We start from the raw sequence: 21,453 nt of genomic DNA, 5'->3' as shown, positions 1-21,453 counted from the left end.
TAACTATTATTTTTTATACAAAAAGCCTGGCCCCAGAGGATGGGATCCTTCAAGACAATGGGGCCATGCTCCCCCTTTCCATTCTAAAAAGACCTGACCCCAGAGATGGCATCCTAAGGGCCAAAATCAGCCCAGGAAAGAGGTAAAAAAAAAAAGAAGAGAAAAAAGAAATACACAGAAGCTCACTGCAAACACACCTCCTGGTGAACTACTAGTTGGGGGATGAAGTCCTCTTGGCTCCTGAGGGCCTGTGGTGGCTAACAAGCCCTCCTGTTGCCTCCAGTTAATCCCACACAGCAAATCACTGAGAGGTCTTTGGAAGCCATAGCCCCTTTCTCCACGATTCTGCAAATGCACCTCCTGGCACGCAGCTGGTTGAAGGGATGAAGTCCCCTTGCCTCCTGAGGGTCTCAGGGATAAAGTGGACTTCTTCCTCCAACCAGTAGTGCAGCAGGAGGAGTGTTTGCAGAATGGTGTAGAAAGGGGGCATGACCTCCAACATCCTCCTAGCAATCCAGCTGTGTTGGACTTACTGGAGGTTACAGGAGGGGTAATTGGCCCCCAGGGACCCTCTGGAGCCAACAGGATTTCATCCACCAACAATTAGTGGACCATGAGGTTCGTTTGTGGAGTGGTGGAGAAAGGAGATGTGACCTCCGAGGACTTTTGAGCAATTGCTCTGTGTGAGACTATCTGGAGGTAACAGGACGAGTTGTTGTCCCCCAAGGACATCCTGGTGGGCCAACTACCTCCTCCTCCTGCCTCCTGTTACCTTCAGTAAGTCCTACACTACGGGATGGCTGAGAGGTTCTGGTGAGAAAGGCTCTGCCACTCTGCAAACATGCCTCATCGTGCACTATTAGTTGGGGAATTAAGTCCCTCGAAATAACACCCCTTTTCTTACAACCATTTCCAACATCAGTGCCTTAATAGATTTCAGGGGAATAGCACCTTTCTAGAACCCTGTGCACAGTGAAACTTGAAATTGGTTGTAGGTTACTGTCTCAAACTACAAATGAATTGTCTCATTACAATGTTCTCACTACATTACCATCACTGAATCATATAAAGAGCAAAACACACCATAACATATCCCTTCCTTAATAGTCTGACTAAACGATTACTTTAATTCTCATCATAACCATAACCAGGGTTTTACCTTAATGATAATCCTAACAATATACATAACCGTAACTGTGACAATAACCATAACCTGAGCCCAACTCTAACTTCGATCGTGACCTTTAATCTAGCATGAATCCAACCTAATCCAACCAACAGTCTGTTGCACTTTGTCTTAACCTCAATCTTTAATTCTGAATTTAAAGCTACTGCTAACCCTAACACTGCCTCCTATGCTACTTTTAAACTTCCCATTTACCCTATCCTATCCCTAGCCTGATACATAATACCATTGCTAACCCCATCCTTAACCGAAACTCTAACTTTACCAATAATCCAAACTCTACCTTTAACTCTAATCATACATTTAGGACTAAAGTTCATGCTAACTTTTAAATAAAGCTATATTATTTGAGTCAATGAAATGGTAACCATGTCATTTTATGCTAATGAAGTTGGATATTGATGAGTTGATGTCTGTGTTATTGCAGCAGTGTTGATATAGTATTCTGATGCTGTAATGTCAATGAAGTGGAGCTGATTTAGTGATGTCAAATGTAGTGGCAGTCCGCATTTTACACCTTACAGCTGCCCTTTACTTAATACTGCTTCTTAGCCCTCTTTTTGCTTTTTCCAGTACCCAGCGTTACAGTGGTGCTTGATTAAATACTTAAGGCAATATTTATGTACGGGTTGCATCGCTTTTGCACAACGCAATGGGGTGCATTCACAATGCAACACAAAAGTGGTACTTATCAACCCATACTGGCCACCTTGTGTGGATTTCAGTGGCTTGATAAATCCAGAGTATCTAAAGGCAGGGGAAACCGCTGATTGACATTACTCCGCACTGGCAAGTCGTTCCGTGGGTATAGTGTGTGTGTTCCCACCCATAACACATGGATTTTGATGCAGTCCCAGACTTACCACTACTAGTAGGCCTAGGAATGTGTAAGTCAGTCAGTCAAATTCACTTTATTTGGTTAATTAAAACCATAAAAGTATACTATAATAATACATTACAAAAAAATGTAATATTAATAAATAAACATAATCATCACGATTTATCAAAAATTACATAAATAAATTATTAATATACAGAATAAAATGAGAAAATTTCATACAAGTCCTGACACCAGATGCACATTATTAGCAGCACTTCCTTTCTTCTTAATCCTGACAGCTGCGGTTAAAAAACTAGCTATATTAAAAATGTTCACGATATTATTCAACATTTGCAAATAAATAAAAGCCGGTTTTGCATGAGTAAAACCTTTGCCTTTTAAAATCGGTATTATAAAACGATTACGGAAATGCAAAAAATATTCACAAAATAAAACAAAATGCAGAGAATCCTGAGTAGAGAAATTGTCACAGGTACATGCATCTAAGTCCTCCAGCTTTTTCCATCCATTTGGCTTGGCAAAAAGCAAGGAATGTGTCAAAATGCTATGCTTTCCCAGGGAAGGCGTAATGAGGAGAAATACCTTTCTTTTTTCATGATTTTTTCTCTTTCTATGTGTGCTGCATTCTGCATCATACAGGGGAACATGCCTCTGGGGATTGTTTTTGTGAAGAAATGTGTCCATTCCTGCACAAAAACAATCATGGATTGCAACGCAGGCACCCTTGCACCATGGTGCAAGGGTGCCTCCATTGGTGCTTGACAGTATGCAGTACATTGTGTGCCAGCGCTAGGAAAAGGCAGAAATATGCCACATTGTGTTAAACATGGTGCATTTCTGCCCTTTCCCTGTCACTCAGCGCATCACAGCGAGGTGACTTGCTGCGCTGCGTGACTTCTGCATAAATATGCCACCTGTTTGTCTGACCTGCCCGTCATCATCAAATACGTTTGGTGTCTGAACTGGTGAGAGCAACTGTGTCTGTTCTGAGGATTTCTGTGAAATGCAGGAGTTCTTTGAACAAGCAGAGTTTTGCGGCAAAGGTAGCGAGCTGAGACTCCATAATATTCATTTTGCTTTTATTTAATGAGCCACAAATGAGTTGCAGAGACCTTGAAAGTGATTTGGGCAGTTTAGTCTCGATCTCCAAATTTAGAGATGATTCTGCAGAGTTCTTTGGTCTGAAATGATGCATCTCAGATGTGTTGTGAGTAGTGAGACCCCTTGGTTTTCTAGATAGTTTCTAAATTGATTATGTGATATCACTTGAACCCGCTTTTCACATTCGGGTCACAATGTGATGATCACTCTATATGATGAGATTTGTGTAGCTGAGATCAGTCAATTCGAAGATGTAATTGGAATAGGAATATGAGCAGTTAGATGTAGGCTCCAGGAACTTGCTCTTGAAAGTCAAGGTTAGTGATGAGTAGGCTGTGGGGTTTTAAGTTTAAACCTATAATAACTGATAAAACTCCACTGAAAGAAAAATAGCCCTCACGGGTTAAAACATATAAACACTGAAAAAACACCTGCACAACAACAAACTAAATGCCATTCAAAGAAAGGGAAAAGAAAGTGAAAGAGTCATTTTGTTCTTACTGAAGGGGTCAATAAAATGTAACTTTGTTATACAAGCTAGCAGTAAGAAAGTCTGGCTAACATTATTCTGCCTGAGTTTTTTTCTTTAGGGATGCCACTAAAATATTGTTTCTTCTTCCTTTTACTTTTTTCAGTTTTATAGCATTTGGTCTAAAGATGCAGGGTTTAGTTTCATGTTTTAGGTTTAGTTTAATTATTTTATGAACTGTAGAGAATCAGGATATATCAAACTCACATTTGATATTTTGGCTGCATTTGATTCTTTCACTAATAGGTAAAATGGCTAGTTTCATAAAAATCTTTCCTAATATGTGTCATCACATTTACCCACAGAGAATGGGTAAAAACCCTTATTACATCAGACCATAGTTTCTAGTGGGTCAGTATTGATAGTAGGTGAATTCCCAACACCTCAGGCTTTAAACATTAAAGGCAAGGTATAGTGACAAGTATATATATTACCAAGCATCTGGGATAGTGGTGAAAACGTGACACTAGACTTTTGGAAAGCATGGAACGCAGTGCCACTTGTTATGCTCTGCAAAAAAGGTTCTTTCCAAGTTCAACAAAGATTGGAGTGATATTGTTTGTATTTGTAGTGATTCAGCTACGTATATAAACAATTTGTGTGATTACCTGTCAAAATTGATACTCAAGCTGAAGTGATTCCCTGTAGGAGATCCTTGCCACTTGTTAGATGGTATGCTGAAAAAGCATCTTTACAATCTTCAGAGTTAATGAGGGATGCTATTGACTTTTTAGTCCATTCTGGTGCACTGTTTTCTTATGCCCAGGAACTAAAACAAAAATATTTATCATTTTGTGCTTTATGTGGCATCAAAGAAAGAGTCATCCCAACTGTGTCCCTTAGCTGATGGTCCTCAGCCCAAGGGGCTTTGAATGCTGAGAGGGCCTTTTCACAGAAGTTTACATGGGAAGGAAAGCACGAGCGCACATGACCAAAGATCACTGAAGAAGTATTGTATGGTTTACTGCAATAAGATTAATTTGCAAAAATCTCTTTGGACGTCATATACACTATACGTACACTGTCTATATACCATGTTCTTTCAGTGCAGAAAGCAAGCAATGATAAAAGCAAAACGTTCCATAAACACCGGAAAAACACTTTTTCTGTTGTTTTTAGTGGCGTGAAAATGTGTAACCACTGATAACAACTGTTTTTGAAATATTGAAAATACTGAAAAAACCCCACCAGAATTTACCAAAAATAGAAACTGAAAACAGGACAGCCTAGTGATGAGCAATGATATATAAATCAGTTCTTCTTTGTCGAACCAGAATAAAAACTTCCAAAATGCTTAGATTTGGATGGTGAGTCCAAAATAGAATCCAGGACATTGTGTGGGTAAGCACTGCTGTGTAGGGGTGGCTGGAAGATTAGCAGGACAAAGTCTAGTTAGCTCAGCAACATACAAGTAACAACTTACACTCTATTTCTGCATTTTTCCGAGACGTTTTGAATACTGTTCAATAGCCTTTAGGTATTTCCTCCTGTTGAGTGCATAAAGCATCATCTCTAAGCCAGCATTCTTTGAATGGAAGAATTCCTGGTTTGGAATCAAATGTCCTTGCCTTACTCCTCTCAGTCCTAACAAAAAACAATTCCAAACATGTAGGCTCGTTTTGACTAATTGAACAGGTGTTATCAAATTTAGTACATACTCACAGCAAGGTAGCGACAATTCTGATCTCTCACTCAAGCTTTGAGCTAACTGTTAGTGCAACTATTCAGCAGAAAAGAAAAGAGATGAGCACAAAGTACATGAAATTAAACAAACAAATTGCAAAATTCATTTAAAAATTGTTACACCTATTATTCCTTTTCTACATTAGTATTACACTGTGATATGCATGTTTTAATGTGCGATTGCATTTTGAAAACCATTTGGCAATATATAATCCATCACAGCCATTATTCACCACTTTTCATGTGATCAGTGCTTGCATAGGTAGGCAAAGCCACCTATTCAAAACAAGGACATTTTCTCAGGGAATTTGCTTTTATGCAAAGTAATATGTGGGTGCCAAACTAAATTGCTCACATGCATCTTGCCTTTGGTCTCACTAAGGGGCAGATTTATGAATTTTTCGTGTAACACAGCACAGCAACGAAATTTGCAAAAAAAGGGGGGAAACATAGTGCAGAGACATATCTACTACGGTTGGGTGTAGGCACAGAACATCAAGTGGGACATCTCAAGTTACCATAATATTGCAGCCAAATTATCAAAGATAAAATATTAACAGGTCCGTATGTATAGGTTCACTAAGCCTAACTCTGTATATATGTACCTTGACTATATATGTCTTCACATACATAGATGTGGAGTTAAAAAATAGTGAATCTAGAACAATTTATGTGCACTTACCTTCTCAAGATTTCGACCCTTGATATTTTGGCTTTGATATTCTGGTAACTTGAGTTTTTGAACTTCATATTCCAGAATGTAACCCTAATATTGGTCTGCTACTGCTGTGAAATGCACTAGAGATCTACTTAGGCTACCTTGTGCATCTCATAGCTTCGCACCATGGTACAGAGGTGAGTTTGTGCCCTCTTGCATAGGATGTATACTGGAAGCATACCCTTCCACTAAAAATTATTTTGACTAGACAAACTCAAAAGGATCCCACACATTGGATTGTGTGATGCTAGTACACATGCAAAGAGTGGGTTGTTTTCAGAATTGAAACTATTTGCTCTTGTTTTAGTTGTTTTATGCAAGCCTGGTTTGGCTATCTTAGTAGATTGGACATTGAGTAATCACTTTCCACTATGCGTTTCAGTCTTAATACCATCTACTAAGTTACCAATTCATGATAAAGTTGGCCAGGTTATATCAGACATTTCTATCAATAAGATAAATGGCTATAGCCTGCGCTGGTGGAGCCTGTAGTGATCACCAAACAAGTGATTGACAAGTGTAGACCAGCCTTTGATACCTGTCTGAGCAAGGTAGCTACCTGAGCAAGTATCCTCTCCTCCTTTCAGTTAATATCAGAGGCCATAAAGCAGTCACTATATGTCTCACTGCAGAATAAAAGAAAATCCTGTGGATGGTTTGAAACTAAAAGTAGGCGGGCCTACTATAACTTAAAAAAGGATTTACATAAGACCCTGAAAGAAGAAGAGATAAGAAAGGCAAGAGGGGAATATAGAGTAGCCCTTAGGGAAAGAAAAATGACAATAAGAAATGAAGCCTGGGGATCCCTGCATGAGGCCTCTAAACGGAAGACAGCTCGGCCTTCTGGAAGGTGGTAAAAGCACCTATTCTGAATTCCGGGTAAGGTCTGTCAAAAGAAGTCCCCCTATCTGAAAAACAGTGGATCGACTACTTATCCGGTGTATACAATAATGAGGGAAATTCTGACACACATATAGAAAACGCTCACTGGGAAATTCCCACCATTCCTTAGGTCCATTAATTTGACCTCTGGTTCACACTGGAGGTTGTGAAATGTGCACTTTCTGTAAGTCTGGGTATGTAGGATCCTGGACCAGATGGGGTGCCCGTAGATATTTTTAAATCTAACACGGAATTATGGAGGCAAATTATTACCCAGGTATTAACGCCAGCCGCCTTGCCCCTTTTTTAACAACTTGGGTTGATTCTACAATCGTCCCAATTTTTAAACAGAGGGACCGTCAGAAACCAAGGTACTACAGGCCCATTTCATTATTAGATTCCTTGACTAAAGTGGCGGGACACATAATTTTGGAACGTTTACATGACTGGGCAGAGGAAAATAAAGTTCTGTTCAACATCCAACATGTTTTCTGTGAGGGCCTCGGGACAGTCGAGCAGAGCTTAAATTGAGCTATTTTAGTTGGGAAATAACATGAGTGAAGAAAGGCAGATTGTTTTTAGCTTTTGTAGATCTTACTGCCGCTTTCAACTCCCTGAGAAATGGAGAGCTGTAGGCTATCCTTGAGTCGATAGGGGTACACATACAAATTATCCACTTTCTTAGACGCCTATATAGCGACACCAAGGCGTGAGTCCGATTTGGCCTGAGTGGAGACTGCACAGCCTCATTTCCAAATAGGAGGGGGATCAGGCAAGGATGTGTCTGGGCCCCCTTTCTTTTTAATCTTTATATTATTGGCTTAAGTGAGGCATTGCTTAACGATAACCAAGACGTCCCACAAATAGCTTGAAGCCCAATTCCAGCACTCCTTCATGCAGATGATGCAGTTTTAATGTCCCACACCCAATTAGGTTTACAAAGGGTTTTAGACAGTTTTACCAAGTTTATGGGTCATTTGGATCTTAAGGTGAACATCTCAAAAACATATATAATGAGGTGCGGTCGTGGGAGCCATAAGTGTAGGGATATGTTTGTGGAAGGACAGAAAATAGGGCACTCAAAAAGATTTGCATATTTGGGAATACTTTTTCATGGACACAGGCTATAATGGCAAAAAAAGTTGCAAGTTGCATTTGCAAGATCAACAATGGCCCTTGCTAATGTTTCAGGAAAATTAGGGAGAAGACCGCCATTGGAGCTCAAACAGCCCCTGCAGTGATTGGTCACAGCAGCATAGCTGGGGGGGTGTTGGGGGCGGACCGCCCCAGGTGGCACTATTTAGCGGGTGGCGGCCGCGCATCACTGGGTGGCCCTTTTCGGCGGCCATTTATAATTCATTTTGAGACACTCACTAAGTCAGTGTCCCCAAATAAATTATAAAGGCTGCCGCAACGGCCCAACAGTGCCGTGCACGTGGCCCCAGTTTTTAAAGTGCAAGAAGCGCATGGTCGATACTGCTGCGGACGTCACATCCGGCTTCTGGAGCGGGCCGGGAGTTTTTAGGAAGGTGCGCGCCTCCGTGCTCACCGTTTTGCTGGTGGTGTTGCAAATTAAATGATGGCGCTGGCGTTCACAATGCTGCTGCAGGCACCACTGGAATCTATTGAGGGCTTCAAAAAGGCAAGTAATTAATCCACATTTAATAAAATGTTTTGTATTCTATGCTGGGTACGACATTTTGCACATCTTTCCCTCCCCGTTGGACATCATGATAGCAGCGTCTTCCTTATATAAAGTACAAAGGAATCATTTTTTCACCATATTATTCCATGTGCCAAAAAGCAAGACCCAAACCCAGATATTTGTTTTAGCTCTTGCGTAGCGGCAAATTGGTCTAACATGGGTCCCAGGACTGAATCGTTTTGTTTTGTGCAGTCCGGAGATGTTGAAAGCTGTCATGTATCGTCTGGTCTGATGCTGCCTGGGCACGTGTCACAGGTGTCACATGTTTACATTGCTGTTCTATGAATATAGGGGCATTTTAGAGGTATGCCGCCTTTGCTAGCTGATCAGTCAGCACACGCATTACCTATTGTAAAGGTGCCTATTTTCTTGTGTGCCCTGATTTTTACGTTTTCTTGTATAAGCAAACAAGTTAAGGCATCACTTATCTGCCATAAATCTGAAAATGTCCCAGTAGATTCATCTGTTCCTCTAAAGTTGTTTTGTTTCTACCTGCTGTGGTCCCTGCCAGGTTTGAGGTCATCGTTGTGCTCGGTGTCCTCTGCCGCGTTTGTTGGAGCCGGAGCTGTAGTCGCTGGAGAAAGAGCTATTGTCTCCCGATGTATCACTGGCTCCGTCTGTTTTGTTGGGGGGTTCATAGTCGTCATCTACGTAAGGGTACATCTTGGAGTAGCTGAATTTCTTTAGATCTTTTTGGAATTTGTTAATTTTCGCTTGTGACATAAGCCAACATGCTAAGACTCTCTTTCTGTATGTTTGTCTTGTCATACATGTTGTATGTCCAGGTTTGCTTGGTGAGGGATTCCACCACGCACACGTATAGCACCTTAGAGAATGCTTCACATATCCTAAACAATACAGTCACGTACATTTTTTTTTGCACTTTCACTATTTCACGGTCCTAAGGAAAGCCAGTTTTAAATTCAAAGGCCTGGCTGAAACATGTAGAAAACAAATGGATGTAGGATGTCCTAATACATACTCCTTTCACATTCACCAGCCTTTTTAAATGCTAACAGAGGCCCAGTTAATAAAGTATAATTAACCCTCGGGTACTGGGACCACTGTATAGCTTTTTAACTTTCACTATTCACATCACCACACTGCACACTCAGTTACATGCCTGCTCTGCTGTAATCAGGCGTTGTAGCACACCCGGGACACACGTGGTGTCACTGGGTGGGTCCGATGATGAAGCGTGCAACCAACTAGGTTGGTGGGTGAGGGCTTCATGAAAAAACCTAATGGTTTGTGCTTTAACATACAGCTCTGAGTCCTGTATATAATTTCACAATAGGCTAGTCCTAGATCACCCAGTACACATGCAAAACTGTTTTTTCACAAAGAGTATTTCACTTCAACCATTTCCATCAACTGAGAGGCAAAAGCTACAGGGATGTGTTTGTTTCAATACATCTGGACAGAATGTATGCAATTAAATTGTCTGTGACATCAGCAAAATAGAGAATGGCAATGTGATGTCTAGACTTTCCTATGAAGGGGCTTTAACAAGTGCTTCCAGCAATGTTTTCACTGTCCAGTTCCAGTCTCTGTATCTTAGCAAATCGTACAAGGGGGCTGCAATCTCAGCAAAAATTGAGGTGAAGGATCTGGAGAATCCCATAACTCCTAAAAGGCTCTGTAATGTGTGCATGTTATGTGGAAGGGACTTAGGTTGTATCATCCCTAGTCTGCTTTGACCTAGAATGTTACCTGTGTCTGCGCAATCTGTGCCTTTTTGGGGTTCACCTTCAAACATCCCTTCTGAATAGCCTGTAGAAGTTGGTGCAGACGTTCTGTATGTGACTGCATATTTTCGCTAGAAAGGAGAATGTCACCTATATATTGTATGATCTGCATTTGGGACACCAGGTGGGGAGCAGCCAGGTGGCGCCCCTACAGCCCAAAATGTATACCATTCTGGCTTGGGAACCCTCAAGACCCAGACAGAGGTGAGAGCCTTTTTAGAACTCACAGGGTATTACAGGAGGTTTGTCAAGAGGTATGGCAGCATTGTTGCACCCTTGACAGAGCTGACTTCCAGGAAGCAGCCCAAGAATGGGAACTGGACTAACACCTACCAGAACGCTTTTAATGCCCTGAAATCTGACGTGCACGGCACCCGTGCTTCAGGTGCCCAACTTCTCAAGATAATTCATTGTGCAGACAGATGCTTCAGAGCATGGTGTGGGGGCTGTGCTTTCACGGATGAATGAGGAGGGCCTAGACCAACCTGTAGCCTTCATTAGTAGGAGGTTGCTTCCACAGCAACAGAGGTGGAGTGCGTTTGAGCGTGAGGCATTTGCTGTGGTCAGGGCACTGAAGAAGTTGGGACCATACATGTTTGCGACTCACTTCCAGGTTCAGACAGACCACCGGCCCCTCAGATGGTTGATTCAGATTAGGGGTGAGAATCCAAAGCTGTTGAGGTGGTCCATTTCCCTACAGGGGATGGACTTCATCGTGGAACACCGCCCTGGTACAGAACATGCCAATGCTGATGGTCTGTCCAGATTATCCGCCTTAGTGATGAGATCTCCCAAGAGGGTGGATAGTTCTCCCCACATTTCAGCTGGAGGGGACACATGTTAGACTTGCCACTATTGGCGTGCGATTTTTCTGAGTCCCCAGATAGATCATGCAGTCTGTGTTTTCTCCTTTGGACTGATGGTCACCGGTGTATTCAACTGTGCAGCCTTGGACCGTGTCATGTATGTGCATGTAACTTGCATGATCGAGGGAACTATTAGCGGCAATACTGCATGTCTCTCTGACCTCTCAAGTGCTCACCATCCTTTTACCCAGCTCCCCCCCCCCCGGGGGGCAGCAATCTGAGGGATAGCCCAGGGCTCCACAAGCTCTAGCTACGCCTCTGCCTACTGTCCAGCATAATCAACTGATTTTATCTTTTTTTAGTATCCAATCTTTATTTAATAGTTGTACCTGGTGGCTACGATAGGTTTTTATTAACTAGATTTAGGTGCTGTATTTTCCACAGGCTCGTGAGCTTTCCAAAAATGAATGACTGGTCTCAAGTATTAGGACTGTGTCCTTGTGATAATCACTTTGAAAAATCCAATATACATGTCCTTCTTTTCTGTAGACTTTACAGGAACTAAAGGAAAGCTTGGATTGTGCCAATCTTAAAGGAACTGGGGTTGAGACAATGTCGGCCAGCACTTCTTGTGTTACAGTTCTTGGATGATGTACATAGAGTCTGGAGGATAGGAATGTTTTACAAAAAAAGTATTTAGCCACATGAATTCTATTATGCTGTAATCTGTGAGACTAGTACCATTGCTTTGGTGAAAACATTTTTTAACATTAAATCTTACAGTGTACTATATATAATATTTCTTTCGTTTTTATTAATGTGTAATGAATGAATTGTTTTTATGTACTTTTATGATTGTCTGTAAAAGCAATCGAATAAAGTCTGCTTGAATTGAATTGAGTCGTAGCGTATGGGTTTTTGTGCTGATTCACTCAAGTATCATCCCAGTAATGTCCCACATGATGCAGAGTGATGGAGAGCAGTACAAAGTGCTTTTGGGGCTGAGAAAACTGCACAATTCCAGTGCAAAACACTTTGTGTATTGGAAGACAAATTCCAATATGCAACTTTGTATATCACTTTGCATCGCCTTGCGACCTTGCAATGGTGCATAGCCTATTTAAATCTAAGCCTAAGTGTCTATAATCACCATAACAGAGTGAAACCAAAATAAAATGACCAAGTAAAGAGAACTGTAAATCATTTATTATAAAACTGGAAACAAACACATCTTCAAAACGTTATGAAGTTTCCACCAATCTGATTTGTGGCGTAAGTACAGTGTTAAAGAATTACATCTAAAGATGGCCACAGATGGGAACGTTCTACCACCTACGGTCTTTAGGTGGAATTTATGCTCAATTAAGAGAGGAACGTATTCTTAGATCTCAGCAAGGGAGTATGTACCTATAAAATCTATGCAGCAGATGTACTGGACTGAGGTGATGACTGCCTGGGGGACCTGGAACATGGATTTGAGTAGAATCAGCTTCTTCTCAGGCACTCAAAGCAAAGCAGCTAATGCTGGTGAAACATAGCCTCTCAGTTGAAAACCAAGTGCCTAGCTTTAGACAAGTTGCAACTTCTGGATCAAATAGGCTGGAAGGTCATGATAGATAATGTTGCAATAGTGCAGGCGTGCAGATTTGAACTCGTTCAGGATTTACATCTTGTCTGGCAGAGAAAAAAGATGGAAGTGCCACTTTAATATGTGCAAAATTGAAAAAAAACACTGCTGATGGACAGAATGTAGAACGATGTCATACATTCACCCCAGTACAAGGATCTGGGCCTAAATCCATCGTTTTTTTGCACTCAACACCGCCCTGGGTTAGACACTGGCTATATGCAAATCAGCTCTGACCCTGTGCCTCATGGGAACAGTCCAGTCCGAACTACCAAGCCATGTCTTTCCCAGACCGGAATCAAGCATCCAAGGACCAGTTTCTGGCTATCAGCCTTCATCAGCCTGGATATCTTGACTCCAGTGGTGTGGAGAGCCAGGGACTCACGTCTGAGTATACCCCGCACACTCGGGGTGAAAATTGAAAAAAACACAGTTGATGGACAGAATGTAGAACAATGTCATACATTCACCCCAGTACAAGGATCTGGGCCTAAATCCATTGTTTTTTTGCACTCCACACCACCCTGGGTTAGACACTGGCTATATGCAAATCAGCTCTGACCGTGTGCCTCATGGGAACAGTCCAGTCCGAACTACCAAGCCATGTCTTTCCCAGACCGGAATCAAGCATCCAAGGACCGGTTTCTGGCTATCAGCCTTCATCAGCCTGGATAGCTTGACTCCAGTGGTGTGGAGAGCCTGGGACTCACCTCTGAGTATACCCAGCACACTCGAGGTAAAAATTGAAAAAAACACAGTTGATGGACAGAATGTAGAACAATGTCATACATTCACCCCAGTACAAGGATCTGGGCTTAAATCCATCGTTTTTTTGCAGTCCACACCACCCTGGGTTAGACACTGGCTATATGCAAATCAGCTCTGACCCTGTGCCTCATGGGAACAGTCCAGTCCGAACTACCAAGCCATGTCTTTCCCAGACTGGAATTAGGCATCCAAGGACCGGTTTCTGGCTATTAGCCTTCATCAGCCTGGATAGCTTGACTCCAGTGGTGTGGAGAGCCTGGGACTCACGTCTGAGTATACCCAGCACACTCAGGGTGAAAATTGAAAAAAACACAGTTGATGGACAGAATGTAGAACAATGTCATGCATTCACCCCAGTACAAGAATCTGGACCTAAATCCATCGTTTTTTGCACTCCACACCACCCTGGGTTAGACACAGGCTATATGCAAATCAGCTCTGACCCTGTGCCTCATGGGAACAGTCCAGTCCGAACTACCAAGCCATGTCTTTCCCAGACCGGAATCAAGCATCCAAGGACCGGTTTCTGGCTATCAGCCTTCATCAGCCTGGATAGCTTGACTCCAGTGGTGTGGAGAGCCTGGGACTCACGTCTGAGTATAACCAGCACACTTGAGGTGAAAATTGAAAAAAACACAGTTGATGGACAGAATGTAGAACAATGTCATACATTCACCCCAGTACAAGGATCTGGGCCTAAATCCATTGTTTTTTTGCACTCCACACCACCCTGGGTTAGACACTGGCTATATGCAAATCAGCTCTGACCCTGTGCCTCATGGGAACAGTCCAGTCCGAACTACCAAGCCATGTCTTTCCCAGACCGGAATCAAGCATCCAAGGACCGGTTTCTGGCTATCAGCCTTCATCAACCTGGATAGCTTGACTCCAGTGGTGTGGAGAGCCTGGGACTCACGTCTGAGTATACACAGCACACTCGGGGTGAAAATTAAAAAAAACACAGTTGATGGACAGAATGTAGAACAATGTCATACATTCACCCCAGTACAAGGATCTGGGCCTAAATCCATCGTTTTTTTGCACTCCACACCATCCTGGGTTAGACACTGGCTATATGCAAATCAGCTCTGACCCTGTGCCTCATGGGAACAGTCCAGTCCGAACTACCAAGCCATGTCTTTCCCAGACCGGAATCAGGCATCCAAGGACCGGTTTCTGGCTATCAGCCTTCATCAGCCTGGATAGCTTGACTCCAGTGGTGTGGAGAGCCTGGGACTGACGTTTGAGTATACCCAGCACACTCGGGGTGAAAATTGAAAAAAAACACAGTTGACGGACAGAATGTAGATGAGAGTCCCAGGCTCTCCACACCACTGGAGTCAAGCTATTCTGGCTGAAGAAGGCTGATAGCCAGAAACCGGTCCTTGGATGCTTGATTCCGGTCTAGGAAAGACATGGCTTGTTAGTTCGGGCTGGACAAATCCCATGAGGCACCCGGTCAAGGCTGATTTGCATATAGCCATTGTCTGACCTAGGGTGGTGTGGAGTGCAAAAAAACGATGGATTTAGGCCCAGATCTTTGTACTGGGGTGAATGTAAGACATTGTTCTGCATTCTGTCCATCAACAGTTTTTTTTGCAATTTTCACCCCGAGTGTGCTGGGTATACTCAGACGTGAGTCCCAGGCTCTCCACACCACTAGAGTCAAGCTATTCAGGCTGAAGAAGGCTGATAGCCAGAAACCAGTCCTTGGATGCTTGATTCCGGTCTAGGAAAGACATGGCTTGGTAGTTCGGGCTGGACTGTTCCCATGAGGCACAGGGTCAAGGCTGATTTGCATATAGCCATTGTCTGACCTAGGGTGGTGTGGAGTGCAAAAAAGCGATGGATTTAGGCCCAGATCTTTGTACTGGGGTGAATGTAAGACATTGTTCTGCATTCTGTCCATCAACTGTGTTTTTTGCACTTTAATATGTGCAGCTGAAAGTGTGTGCATGTGAAATATGATTTCATCATTGAAGAAGTCTGATTTGTTAGGGGCAAGGATGAGTCAATCTGTACACCAAGGTGTAAGTACAGAGTCCAGAAAAGGAGACCAAAAAGGTAATTCCCAGAACACAGATGGTGTAATGCAGCAGAGATTCTCTGTCTTCTTAGGTTAGGTTTTAATTGATTATCACTCATCAAAAGATGGAATTTGGATAGAAAGGCACACAGTTGAGTCTAACCCGACTAACACTTGACAGTGATTTAGGTGTTACCCATGTAGAGAAAGAGAAAAAACTAAAAAGATTGAATCAGGTGAATCAGGGTAATGTGACAAAATGGATCCCTGAGGGACACCATAAGTACAAGGTGTCATAGAAGATTACTAAGGTGGCAATGAAATCCAAAATATCTGCTACAGAGAAAATTGAAATATCTGTAATCTCTAAATCAGCAAGCGTGGACAAAATAATAGAATGCCTCTTCATGTTGAAAGTTGCAGAGAGATCTAAAAGAATCAGGGCAGCTGGATTGCTATCATAATATAATATTTAATCAAAATGCATCATAAATTATCCAGAACTCGCACAATTGTAACCTACGCACTATGCTCATGGAAGGACCATACCAGCGCTGGCAGTAAAATGTGAGTGGTTTCCGCAACGTCAGAGAGCTGGTGAAATACTTCATTACCAAGTACTTTTGATAAATGAGACAACTGAGAAATAGGCCGATGGATTGACATGTTGGCTGCAGAAATGTCTTGTGAGAAAAAATGTCATGCACACTGATTTCAGATGAACTGGGACTGAACCAGCTCTTCTGAAGTTTGCAGAATCTAACTTAGGGACTGGTTATGAGTTTGCCAGTGCGGTAGAAGACAGCCACGCCGGCAGCCCACTCCTGCACTGCCTAATCCGTGGACCCATCGCCTGCCAGATTACAAGTTTGTTAATATCTGGCTGGCTTTTTGTGGTAGCCTCACAGCAGTGCCTCTGAAAATGGGCACTGCAATGGGAATGGCAAAAAAGTTCCTGCACAGCATGGACTGTAAAGTCCATGCCGTGCAGGAACTGGGGTGCATGCACACAGGAAGGCACTTGTTGCCTCCCCCATGCATCACCTGCACATGGACAACAGTGGCCCATAGGGCCCCCTTTGTTTTAGGACCGCCAGCCTTTTCTTGAAGGAAAGACCGCCATTACACCACTTGCAGTCCAGAAATTCGTAATATGCATGGCGGTGCCGCAGCAGCACCACAAGCATATTACTGAGGCGCTGACCACAACGCCAAAACCAGGGAACGGTGGTTCACACAATGCAATGGTGGTCCGACCACCAAACATTTAATAGGGCGGTCGGACCACCGGTGCAGCGGTGGTCCTTGGACCACCAGAATCATAATTTGGCCTTTAGCGTCAATATCACCACCTTCATACATATTAAAAAGAGAGTTTAGCAATCCTCTATTCGCTAATCCTCTACTCCTTAGCTAATTCCAACTTTTTAACCTACAATTGTAGGTTTGCAATTCTGACTGCTGCCTGCTCGCATCGGAATTAAGTCAAAGCAGGACTGCAGGTAGAAATAGCTGTTGGTGTGTGCGTTGTGCCTAAATGCCACAACACTCTTTGCAGTCTGATTGCTAATGTTACTGACAGCACTCTAGTTGATGGAAGTGATGAAGCATGTTTTTTGCGAAAAAGGTCTTGCTTGATCAAATCTGCTCATAACTGTGTTATTAACTAAAGAGGGATTAATGGAGTTACTTTTAACATTGTTTCAAAAGAAAGAGAGGAACCCCTTGGAACGATCAAGGGAAATGGGGTTTTCAACCCAATAATGAACTAATTCCCTTGAGATAAATACAGAAAAAGCTAAAACATAGCCTCAAGGTAAAATATAGAGTCAAAACTAATGCAATCTCAAAGATAAAATAGAGCAAAATTTATTAAAGAAGTAAATAATAAAAACAATTCATATTTTACCTATACATCACAAAATTCTCTAGACATAATAGTTTTAAAAAAAAATACAATTAATAACACAATCTATTGACCTGCACAATGCTAAAGACAGACAGAAGTTGTAAAACATAAAAATTGTTGAATACAATTGGTACATTCAAAGCTGTTTTATAGTCACACCCATGTTTCATTGAAACAATTTCTATATAAACATGGGAGGAATAGGCTTGAATTGTACAGAAGATAAGCATCGACGCGTTTCGGTGGTTCTAGGTGAAAATGGGGTCCACCTTTGTCAAGACTATTGTTGAATGTCTGTCGTGTTTAGGGGTCTGAACAGCTACCCTACAATAAATATGCACACAATTATTCACACATTCATGTTAAAAGCTTTACAGTATTCATGTTATCAATAATACAATCTAATTATGCAAAACTTACAAAAGAGTCATACCAAGAACATATCATGATGCTTACTTGGGGGGTATATTAACACACATTTAGATATCACATTCCTCCCTTACACTTCCTATTCCAAAGATGTTACTTGGAAGGGGATGGTGTGTCTACATGGACAGAATATCGCTATCACTATGTCCAATTGTTGAGGACCAAATAGTCTAGATATCACATTTCTCCCTTACACTTCCTGTTCCAAAGATGTTACATGGAAGGGGATGGTGTGTCTGAATGAACAGAATATCGCTATCACTATGTCCAATTGTTGAGGACCTTATAGTCTAGGATACTGAGAGCTTGATATGCTGAAAGTCCTCATGTATTCTTAATTACTTGTGAGTTACAGTCCTGCTCTCTCCGCTATCAGAATGAGTGGAAATTTCTAAGTTTGTATGGCGGTATCTACTAGTTAGATTAACACACTATCACTATTCATAGATGTTTGACCTGTTGTTTTAAAAATTAAAAATTAGGTCTAAGAGAGATCCCCGTTGGATTGTGTGGCCGTTCTATCCTCCTGGGTACTACCTACTAAGATGTAGATTGATGGTGCTTAGTCTTACCTATTCCGGATGATCATGGAAAATAATCGATAAATGAAGAAACTAGATCTCCGCTGCATCTGTGGGGTCTCTTACAATGTAGTGCTGGCAGATGCCGTTTAGTAAAAGATGTTATTCAATGCGTCTGCGAAAACAAGGGAATCTTTAAGCTTTATGCTCTATCTGGTTTCATTATACTAGTTTGTTAAAAGAACCAATTTTTATAAAGAAAATAATTTTTATAAAACCTTAGGAAGCCTCAACTGTTCTTGGTTATAACTAATGGCATGTCTAAGCGGTAGCTCGAAGAGAGTAAATGAAGACATACCTGCTATGCATTGGATATATTAGATGTATCGCTGGTGGGTATTATAGGAAAGTGCGATGCCCTTTAATTCCTAGTACGTTTGGGTCTAGTTCAGTCTAAATGAAAAAAAGAGCCATAACATCGTCAAAAAGGCTTATTTATCTAATCTGACTGAGTATATTTACTAGACCTATGAGGACCTACCTCTAGGAACAGGAGCTCACTCTCACCGAATGTAGGTAGAGAAGAATTTGTAAACGGGGTTTCTTACATTAAAACATGGAGGCTGATGGGGCTTGTGGAACCTAAATGGAACGGTCAGACCCTTCGTGAGTAGTATATTTAAACTTGCCGGCCTTAATGCTAGAATAACCAAGGTAGATGGATTTGCGTACCTGTTAAAACAGTGATCCCTGATGCCCTCAGGCGGAGTACTGTTGTTGTGGTGGATTCAGCCGCCATGATAAAGAGGGGAACAAAGGCCTGGTAAAATGAAAAATAGGGGTAGTTTGGATTAAGACCCTTGTTGTAAGGAGTGAGGAGACGAATCCTAAAAACCTGCTCGGGAATATAAAGGCTGATGGAATCTTACCTCCTCATACGGATAAATCACGCTGCTTCTGGGGGTTCTAAGAAAATGCTGCCAGAGCCGGTTTCAGCCCGTGCTAAAGTATGAGAGGCTGTGAAATGATTGGTCCAGACTGCCTTGTGAATGGGCTAATCCTCTACTCCTCGTTCGAGGTTGAGCAATTTGCATAAAGCGCCTTCTATAAGTGCGATCTGATTGGCTGCGCTTATGCAAATGGTTGTCCCGCCTCTACATGTTTACGTGGTTGCCATTATGGTCCTCCTTTAGTGCCTTCTAATTGGCTTTACTGAAAAAATGATTGTACCGCCTCTAACTAGTTGTGTAGTTGCCGTTACGGTCCTCTGTTCGATCGTGGGTAGAATCGGTCTCGATTCCAAAGTGGAAAGGGTGCTGGTTAAAGGGGACAACCTAATATAATATAGGTCCGCCTTCTCTGTTTCGCAATGGGTTTTCGCTCCCGAGATTTAGGGGCGTACGGAATCATGCCTTACAGCGTAATGCAACCATATTACTGTTGTTATGGCAAAATGCTGAGATGACGAGTAAATAGGTTGGCAAAAAAAGGGTTTTTAAGCGTTGTGAAGCTGCGTGAATATTATCTTGAGACTCATCCAAAAAAAAATTCTGACCTTTTACCCCCAGTACTTATAAAGTAAAGCTGTAACTCCTTCCCCTTCTATCCTTTGTAACATAGGGGATGAGCTTTAGTTACCCATTTCGGCATCAAGACTATTTATTTGGATGAGTCTCAAGATAATATTCACGCAGCTTCACAACGCTTAAAAACCCTTTTTTTTGCCAACTTATTTACTCGTCATCTCAGCATTTTGCCATAACAACAGTAATATGGTTGCATTACGCTGTAAGGCATGATTCCGTACGCCCCTAAATCTCGGGAGCGGAAACCCATTGCGAAACAGAGAAGGCGGACCTATATTATATTAGGTTGTCCCCTTTAACCAGCACCCGTTCCACTTTGGAATCGAGACCGATTCTACCCACGATCGAACGGAGGACCGTAATGGCAACTACACAACTAGTTAGAGGCGGTACAATCATTTTTTCAGTAAAGCCAATTAGAAGGCGCTAAAGGAGGACCATAAAGGCAACCACGTAACCATGTAGAGGCAGGACAACCATTTGCATAAGCACAGCCAATCAGATCGCACTTATAGAAGGCACTTTAAGCAAACTGTTGAACCTCGAACAAGGAGAAGAGGATTGGCCCATTCACAAGGCAGTCTGGACCAATCATTTCACAGCCTCTCATACTTTAGCACGGGCGGAAACCGGCTCTGGCAGCATTCTTCTTAGAACCCCAGAAGCAGCTTGATTTATCCGTATGAGGAGGTAAGATTCCATCAGCCTTTATATTCCCCAGCAGGTTTTTAGGATTCGTCTCCACACTCCTTACAACAAGGGTCTTCATCCAAACTACTCCTATTTTTCATTTTACCAGGCCTTTGTTCCCCTCTTTATCGTGGCGGCTGAATCCACTACAACAACAGTACTCCGCCTGAGGGCACCACGGATCACTGTATTAACAGGTACGCAAATCCGTCTACCTTGCTTATGCTAGCATTAAGGCCGCAAGTTTAAATATACTACTCACGAAGGGTCTGACCTTTCCATTTAGGTTCCGCAAGCCCCATCAGCCTCCAGGTTTTAATGTAAGAAAACCCGTTTACAAATTCTTCTCTACCTACATTCGGTGAGAGTGAGCTCCTGTTCCTGGAGGTAGGTCCTCATAGGTCTAGTAAATATACTCAGTCAGATTAGATAAATAAGCCTTTTTGACGACGTTATGGCTCTTTTTTTCATTTAGACTGAACTAGACCCAAACGTACTAGGAATTAAAGGGCATCGCACTTTCCTATAATACCCACCAGCGATACAGCTAATATATCCAATGCATATCAGGTATGTCTTCATCAACTCTCTTCGAGCTACCCCTTAGACATGCCATTAGTTATAACCAAGAACAGTTGAGGCTTCCTAAGGTTTTATAAAAATTGTTTTGTTTATAAAAATTGGTTCTTTTAACAAAC

This window comes from Lissotriton vulgaris, chromosome 2_1, assembly GCF_964263255.1.
Source record: "Lissotriton vulgaris chromosome 2_1, aLisVul1.2, whole genome shotgun sequence".
Lineage (NCBI taxonomy): Eukaryota > Metazoa > Chordata > Amphibia > Caudata > Salamandridae > Lissotriton > Lissotriton vulgaris.
The sequence above is the reverse complement of the archived record's forward strand: the minus strand, read 5'-3'. Positions refer to the sequence as shown.